General features: G+C 51.2%; 1 long non-coding RNA gene across 1 annotated transcript in view; it reads left to right on the forward strand.

Moving 5' to 3' along the window:
• Positions 1–4,723: 4,723 nt before the first annotated feature.
• The window catches only part of LOC108759606 (uncharacterized), a 7,188-nt gene continuing 2,735 nt past the window's right edge, over positions 4,724–9,176 (forward strand). The window contains exons 1-2 of the long non-coding RNA XR_001940028.1: positions 4,724–4,733; positions 4,815–4,822. This is a non-coding gene — a long non-coding RNA (uncharacterized LOC108759606). The remainder of the gene's footprint in view (positions 4,734–4,814; positions 4,823–9,176) is intronic.

Consider the following 9,176-nt stretch of genomic DNA (forward strand, 5'->3'; position numbering starts at 1 on the left):
GGAGGAAGACTGGTTTGAGCTGACCTGGGGTTAGTACGGCTGGGAAGACACAATGGACTTGATCTGCGTGTCGTTGGTGGGCCCCAATTAGGGGCTGCCTCCCAGGATACTATTATTATTATTATTATTATTATAATGACTCTAACCATAGTAATAATAATAATTTTAATAATGAATTTAACTATAGTAATAATAATAGCGCTTCGCATTGGCGCAAACAAAATTATAGACGTAAAGTTCTGTTATTCGTAACTGACGCTTGTCAGTTCCTTCCCTACCTTTGGTACTTGGCGCGGCTGCTCCGGAGATGAAGCCGGAGACTTGTCTCCGGTTTCAGTATCACCTATTGAGATGTTTACTCGCCTATTATTGAAATTGCTTCGAAGAACTTCGAAGACATTATTGGGACATTGTCTCAGTTTAAGACCTCGCAACACTAGGGGCCACCAAACGTTGTCAAAGGCACCCGAATTGTCGAAGAGCAACGCCACAGCGTATCTCCCTTCCGAGGCAGAGACCGCACTCCGCAGCTCCACGACCGCGTCCTCCGTCGACTTGCCCGGCATAAATCCGAACTGCCGATCGGAGATCCTTCCCGGCGCCAATGCCTTGCCTGTTAGGCGCATTTTGAGAAGTTCTCGAAGAGTTTTCCTATTACAGGGAGGAGACATATTGGTTTATACGATTTTGGGTCCTTATCCTCGTCCTTCAGAAGGGCTCGTAGTGAGCCCTCCTTTCAGATCGTGGGAAAGACGCCCCAATGAAGGCACCCATTAAACACTCTTAAGAATTGTTCAGGGATTTCACTTACCGATATTTTTAGAACTTTAACTTCTATGAGATCCATGCCTGTAGCTTTATCATTGTTAAATGTTTTGGCCAATGCCTTCCTTGTAAAGAATGAGGCATCTGCAGTGTCTGGCGCTGTTTTTGAAAGGCTTCTTATTTCGCTTTGTGTTTGCGTGTCTTCGTGACTTAAGTCATCCGGTACGTATGTGTTCAGTAAGCATTGTGCTGTTTCTTCTGCGGTCTTTGTAAAGTGCTCACCTCTTCTAAGTGTGCTTATGATCTTTTCGATTCTAAACATATTCACTTGTTGTTTGTATACAAAACCGCATGGCTTCTCATTGCCATATTCCGTGACAAATTTCCTCCAGCTTTCATATTTTGCCCTACCTATTGTCCTGTTATATTGACGTAGGGATTCTTTGTGTTCTTGCTTTAAAGCTCTAATTGTTTCAATTTCTGTTTTACTTTGATTTCTTGATCCTTTTAGTCCTTGGATCATCTTTCTTTTACGGCTTACTTCCTTTTTCTGCTTCGTGAGTTCTTTCGTCCACCATGGATTTGATCTCCTAAAAACTCTTTTCTTTGGCATCGATTTTTCGCATGCCTCTAAGATAACCTGCTGTAATTGTTCGGCCATCCGTTCTGCTTCATCCGCAGATTCCGGGCCGGGGGCCACGAGTCTTAATCCAGATAGATCTATCAGAACTCTCACAGAACAGCTCCCAGTCGGCCCGTCGAACCTACAGTTCGCAGCACTGCGGTCATTTGTCATCCTCGGTACCCTCAGCCCGATCTCCACGGAAATATGATCACTAGTTGTCCATTCTGGCCTTACCTTCCATGTGCCGATGAGTTGGTTTATTCGAGGGGACACCAGGGTCACATCTATGAAAGACGATCCCCTCCTCGTTTTGAAGGTGGGCCCTTGATGGACTTCATTTATTACCTCAAAGCCAAATGCACGAATGAGGGTTTCGAACTTCCTTCCTCTCTCATCGGTCTCATGAGAGCCCGAAAGCGACGATCGTGCGTTAGCATCTACCGCCACTATAAGTCTCTCACCCCTCAGGGAATGAAACACCTTCTCGAGGTGCCTGAGGTGGCCCTCAATCTCGTCACTATACTGAAAATAGCATGACACGACGTATATCGATAGGCCGAGAGCCTGCGCTTCCGCACACACACAGTGGGTCGTGCTGAGCTGCGAAATAAATATCATTTGTAGACAGGGGTTGCTGATCGCTACCAACGCCCATGGGAGTTCCGAGCGCACTGCAGCAACTTTCATCCCTGTTCCTAACCCATAAAAGATGTTGCTCTGACCTTGCTTCCTGCAACTGGAAGCTAGTGCCACCTGTGTATCATATCCTTGTGCGTCGCTTCTTTGTAGGACTATGTGGACTTCACGACGGTGCATATTGTTTGTTCTTTCCGTTTGCTCTTTTCGTTGGTGTGCATATTGCTTCACGAGATTATCACATCGTTCCAGGTCTATTTTGACAGCGCGAAAGTTGCTAACTGCCTTTATTGGCTCCCTTCGGGTATCACATTTTTCTATGACTACCCTTGCCTCTTTTAGAGTCGTCGTTCTCTTCTTTGTTAAAGCTGCCTTTATAGCTTGCATTGTTCTTGCTGTCTCCGTGAGCTGTAATTGTTCATCGCACCTCTCCAGGACTATCCTAACACTTCGACACTTTATAATTTTTGCTACTCTCCCTTCCTTGGTATTCTTTCTTTGCCATGTCTTGTTATTTTATTATCTTCCATATGATTTTTTTTTATTTTGGCAGATAGAAGAAGTCGAATGTCGTACCCACCTATACGCCACTAAGTCTGACTACTCCAGGGGGGCGACAGGTACCCTGGAGGCGTCGTTCGAGACTGCTCGATTTTACGTTCTGCAGTCATACTGACCCTGAGCACGACTTCCTACACCTTGGCCTTTGAACGAGCGCCATTCTTTGGAAACGCTTACCATTAAGCCGTTCAGCCATCGGTGTTTGATGAACTGAAAATAATTTCTGAGCGTTGGGCCCCCTAGTTCCGTCGCAGCTCGAAGTCGGGTCACGAAGGCCCCTGTACTAACCCTTCGCCTATCGCCACTGTCCATCCCCTAGAGGATAAGGCAGCGACGCAGACCCTTTCGCACGGTTGCATCACATTAATTGCCGTAGCCACATAAGGGTCATTTGTCGCAACTCGGGGCTGTGCTGTGTTGATTGATCTCCCTTTGAGTAGTCGACGCCGGTCCCAGCCCCGAAAGATCCCAGCAATGGGACCATGGCGCCAGAAGGTTCGGCAGGCTCAGGATGCCTTGTAATACCGTCAATTCCGTTTGTCGCCGCAATGACGTTCAGCCGTCCGAAGACGATTCCGGGAGCACCTCTTGGAGGTAATCGCGCGACTTGGAGATGAGAGCCTGTGTATTGCGCATCATCATCCCTGCTATGACTCTTTAGCTGTTTGTACGCTCGAGCGATCGGACGTTGTGGCCTCGGTCTGCTCCTAGCGTTCCAGCGTTGATGTGCTCGAGCGGCCGGAGATCGTAGCCTTGGTATGCTCCTAGCTCCTAGGCGTGTGTGTGCTCGAGCGATCGGAGGCTGTTGCCTCGGTCTGCTCCTAGCGTGCACATGCTCGAGCGATCAGAAAGCTTGGCCTCGGTCTGCTCCTAGCGTTTAAGTGCCCGAGTGATCAGAGGTCGTGGCCTCGGTCTACTCCTGGCAATTTATATGCTCGAGCGATCGGAGGCAGTTGGCCTCGATCCGCTCCTAGCATAGGGAGTGCTGCGTTGCTCGAGCGATCAGAGGTTCTACCCTCGATCTACTCCTAGCATCGCAGGAGAGTGATAGTCGCTCCCAAGTAGATAGGGACAGTGGGAATCTCGTTAATCCTTTCATGCGCGTCACTAATTAATGACGAGGCATTTGGCTATTGTTTCGTCAACGGACAAGCAGTACGCAAGTACGCACGCACCGCACCGTCCATGAACGATATTGCATGGCTGTTTTCTGTCGGTGTTCGCAGTAGTACACCCTGATATCGTGCTGTACAAGAACTAACAAGCAGTTCACCTTTCATATAACAGGCACTCACTGATTCAATCATCTCCGTCATGCGGAAGCGCTCGAGGGAACGCACTGACTTTACCACTATTGGGGGTCGATCGCCGCCCTGAATTATGACGAGTTGTTATGCTGTTAAATCTCCGCTAGTTCATCCACGAGCCCCACAGGACCCGAGTAGCGAGAATGCGCAGCTGACCTTATGTTAGGCCTAGGCCACGCATCTCACTCTCGCTTTGCGAGCTCCAGACGCCTCGCCATGTGATGTAATGGCGAGTGAAACGAACATTATTGCGAGCCACTTCTGTATATTCCGCCACACGGTCCTTCAGATCATTAGAAGACCGGTACTTCTCCACCTTCCGCTCATGGGAGACATTTAACGCGGTTTCGCTGAATATTACCTGCGCGTCAACGACCACCATCCTTAGCAATGGTCAGGTCGGACCGCCTCCTGCCGGCAGAGGTCGAGTACGCTAATTCCGCATCGACATGCCATCCCTTCTGTTGTAAAAAGCCACCAACTTGACGACATAGGTCTTTGTGCCGTAGGATCCTCCCTCCGTGCGTTCTGAAACAGCGCTGAATGCAGTGAGCCGGCGTCTCTTTATCGGGACACCCGGCCCTACAGCGAACATCGCGTCCATCACGACCTCGGGAGAGTCTCGCTCGAGACGGAATGCAGTTAACCCGTATATGGTGATAATGCACGTAGTCAGCTCCGGGTATGGGGTCAGCACCACGTGCGACCCAATATGAGCTCAATTTGGACGACGCGACCTCCCTGAGCCCGTTCCCATCGCACGACTCGCGCAACCAGGCTGTACACTACTGTCTGAGCTGAGCAGCCGAAGTAACTCTATGGCCGCGAACCCTCATTTGGTTATCGCACCACACCAACTGCTTAGCCACATAATTGGATTCAGCAGTGGCGCTTGCCGCAGGCAGAGCACTTCTACATAGCCGCTGCAGTCGGTTATGCTTTAAGATAGTTATAAAAACTTTGAATAGAGGCATGCCAAGCCCGCCACTCTGTATCGGCGTATGAAAATATCCAGCAGGAACATCATGGGGAAACCGCATCCAGCGACGCACTGCAGTGCACACCAGCACGTCCAATCCTTTTAACGATTTAGAGGTGACTGCTCCAAGAACCCACCGATGGTAATATCGAGGGAGGAGACAGTCCCTGAGCAACCGTAACCGCTGTTGCGGTTTTAACGGTGCTTTACTTAGTAGCTCGATGGAATTAGCGAAAGGCGGAACACTTGCGTATTCCCTGGCACCCTGATACATGCATCCCAGATACGTCCAGACCTCGACAGGGGATCTTTGCGGTATCAGCGCTCCCCCCACAGTGAAGTAAGGTGTAGTGTCAACCTTCACCTTCTTGTCTCGGCCGGACGCCACCATGGAGAGCACACCTTTCTCTTTGCGTTAATGTCCAGTCCATTTTACATAAAGGCAGCATGAAGCAGTGTCAAGTTCTCCCGCAGACCAACTTTGGTGGAAGGCAAGAGCACAATGTCGTCAGCATAGCCCAGCGCGCTGATCAGCCTGTCACCCATTCGATAGCCCACATCCTCCGAGAGAACTCCCAGTGCTCTATCTACGACCAGATTGAACAGTAGGGGCGATAACGGATCACCTTGCCTCACACCACGTCCTGTCTTAATCGGCATGTCCATATCACATCCGGACGCCTGCAGTACAGTCCGGGAATTGTTATAAACAGCCCTGATATAGCTACTGAACTCGGACGGTAAATCCGCCTCCTCCAGAGTCCGATGTATGGCATGGTAGGTTACCGTGTCGAATGCTTTCGACAGGTCCACACATGCCACGTGAAGCGTTCTGCATTGCCTCCGGGCGTCTCCGAGAACAGCGGACAGCATCGTGATGTTCTCACAGGCCCCGTCCACCGGCTGAAAACCCCTTTGGCGAATATCAAAGATATTCAGGGCCGACAGTCGATTGGCTAGAATTTTATGGAGATGCCTTATGATGATCGAGCTAATGCTTTAAGGTCGGTATTCCGAGGGCGCAGGCCTCCGGATGTCCCTCCCGAGACAGTACCTCCCTTTTCAAGGAAGACAGTTTTCGTGGTTGCTAGAGACGAAGGTATCGTTCCTGCCAGGAGCAGCAGATTGAACAGCAGCGCACGAACAGGTGGAAAAGAGTTCCACATACTCGGCGTAATACCGTCCAATCCGGGCGCAGTGCCAGTCCTTACGGATATCATAACGACTTCTGCCGTCGAAATCGGATCCCAGAGCAAGGTCCTATCCGCTACGTGTGGCCCTCCATCCACAGCGGCGCCCTCGCCGAGGCCTTCGAGATGAATCCCTCTGGCTCTCGGCGGACGCTCTGGCTAGGACTCGCCACCAGCCTCGCCTCTCCATATAGCTCACGCAGCTCCGTCATTTCTCCATCCGCGACACCGGTCGCATCCATAAGGGGACGCCAGTAATCACGGAATTCTATAGCGGACGGGCGCTTACGCTCGGATCCATCTATTATTTTTTTGATTATTTGAAAGACAGGTCTTGAGGTTTTCATAAAAGGACTGCACTTGTGCATATTTCCTCTTCCTCTTCTGCTTCCTATTTTCTCGCTTGATAGGAGGATTGCACCGTTTAGTCGACGCGCGCTGCGGAGGGTGCACGGCAGGAGACGGGAAGATCCGCCCCAGCCATCTCTCAATGGCCGTGACATCAACTTCAACAGTCTCCGTCGCCACACTGAGAAACCCATTTAGTTGAATCAATTAATTTCTTGTTTGGATATGGGCAAACAAATCCTTGGTTGATACAATAAAATAATTTGGTTCAAGCCAAACACTTGGTTATTGTAAACAACTTTATCAGATGTCAACGTCTACCAGAAACAAGTGAAATGTTAAAATAACCAAATGCTTTGCTCCAACTAAATTATTTTGTTGCATCGATTAATTTCTTGTTTGGATATGGGCAAACAAATCCTTGGTTGATTCAACTAAATGGGTTTCTCAGTGCACTCTCGCTATGTCAACGAGAGTACCAGCCTCATAGCTACGGCACGACGAACCCACCAAATGTTCGGACATGTATGCCCGAAGCCTCCCTGTGGCCTGCAGGGGTGTGGACTGATGTACACTGTTATCATTAGTCGTCTCACTGGTCCCCGGGGCACCGGCAGCTCCTATCATCGCTGCAACGGCTGCCCCGACGCCCTCATCGATCGCAGTTGCATGCGAATGGATCTCCTGGCAGAAGCCTCTAACCATCTCGCGATAAGCCTCTTGTCGACGCTTACCCTTAATGGCTTCAAGACTACTATGGGGGAATTTGCCCCGAAGGTATTGGTTCATGAATCGGACTCCGCCGGCTGAGGTGGCCTCAGCGCGAGCCATGAGACGGACTTCCTCCACTGGCCATCTGGCCTTTACGCGATCAACATCTACGGCGCTGTTTGCCTCTACTGGGTGCGCATGAACAACGTGTACTCCCAGGCCACGCTTGTTCCGGAATGCTCGCCCACAGTGCTCGCAAGTCACTGGCGGTTCTTGGCTGCTGCCCTCAGCCTGGCTGCCGTGATCAGCCACTATATTACGACCCCGTGGAGGTGGTCTCTGGCTGCCGTGCTCAGCCTGGCTGCCCTGTTCAGCCATTGTGTTCCCACGACCACGTCGCGGTCTCAACATATAACGCGTGGAGCCAGCTACGTCCTCCTCCGGCGCCTCCGCACAGACTGAGTCTTCATATGCATCTTTCGCACGCAGTGCCCGGGCCATCCGAGAACCTGGGCGTGAAGATTCATTCTTTTGTACTTCCATATATTAACTGCGTGTAGGGGAGCAAACGGATTGACAGCCGAGAGCCCCCCAAATAGCCGCGCACTTTCTTGGCCCCACAACTCACCATAGGCGTCGGCACTTGGGCTAAAAGCCCTTAGGGGCGCACACGCCACAACATCATTTAGCCACCCTGCCCAAGCGCAGGGGCCCAGGAGCACCACGTGGAGGTAGGTGTGTGACTTGTACGACAGAGGTTATGTATTACACGTCATCGTCCCTACTATGACTTTATCGAAAGATGGAGAGAACCTGTTTCGTCAACGAACAAGCAGTGCGCAAGTATGCACGCACCGCTCAGTTCGTGAACGATATTGCAGGGCTGTTTTCTGTCGGTGTTCGCAGTAGTACACCCTGGATTCGTGCTGTACAGAACTGACGAGCAGTTCACCTTTCAAATAACAGGCACTCACTGATTCAATCACCCCCGTCATGCGGAAGCGCCCGAGGGAAAGCGCTGACTTGCACCACTATTGGGGGTCGATCGCCGCCCAGTATCATAACGAGTTGTTATTCCGTTAAATCTCCGCCAGTTCATCCACGAGCCTCTTAAGAGAGTCATAGTTACTCCCGCAGTTTACCCGCGCTTGCTTGAATTTCTTCACGTTGACATTCAGAGCACTGGGCAGAAATCACATTGCGTCAACACCCGCGAGGGCCATCGCAATGCTTTGTTTTAATTAGACAGACGAATTCCCCTAGTCCATGCCACTTCTGAGCTGAGCGTTGAATGGCGGCTGAAGAGGACGATCACGACGGCTCGCGCCACCACGGAAGCCTCGCAGCAAGGAAGATCCGCGGGAGGCCAAGGCACGGGACCGAGCTCGGATCCCGGAACCGGCGCGAGAACACTCGAGTGTTCAGGCCCGGCACGTCAGCCAGACCCGCTTCCCGACCAAGCCCGACACGCCCCACTCCTCAGATCCAATCCTTATTCCGAAGTTACGGATCCAATTTGCCGACTTCCCTTACCTACATTAGTCTATCGACTAAAGGCTCTTTACCTTGGAGACCTTCTGCGGATATGGGTACGAGCCGGCGCGACACCTCCACGTGGCCCTCTCCTGGGTTTTCAAGGTCCGAGGGGAAGATTCGGACACCGCCGCAACTGCGGTGCTCTTCGCGTTCCAAACCCTATCTCCCTGCTAGAGGTTTCCAGGGAACTCGAACGCTTATACAGAAAAGAAAACTCTTCCCGGATCTCCCGACGGCGTCTCCAGGTCATTTTGGGTTACCCCGACGAACACTTACGAGGGACCGAATTGTATGCGGTTCCGCTGCCGGGTTCCGGAATAGGAACCGGATTCCCTTTCGCCCGACGGGCGTGTGTATCTCTCCTCTCTCTCTATTTACAGAGTTGCGAGAACGCGACACTAGAGTATCGTACGCCGTCATTGACATAGGATTTCTCCTAGGACTTAGGATCGACTGACTCGTGTGCAACGGCTGTTCACACGAAACCCTTCTCCACGTCAGTCCTCCAGGTCCTCGCT

This window comes from Trachymyrmex cornetzi, unplaced genomic scaffold (genome assembly GCF_001594075.2).
Source record: "Trachymyrmex cornetzi isolate Tcor2-1 unplaced genomic scaffold, Tcor1.1 scaffold197, whole genome shotgun sequence".
NCBI classification, from domain to species: Eukaryota; Metazoa; Arthropoda; class Insecta; order Hymenoptera; family Formicidae; genus Trachymyrmex; species Trachymyrmex cornetzi.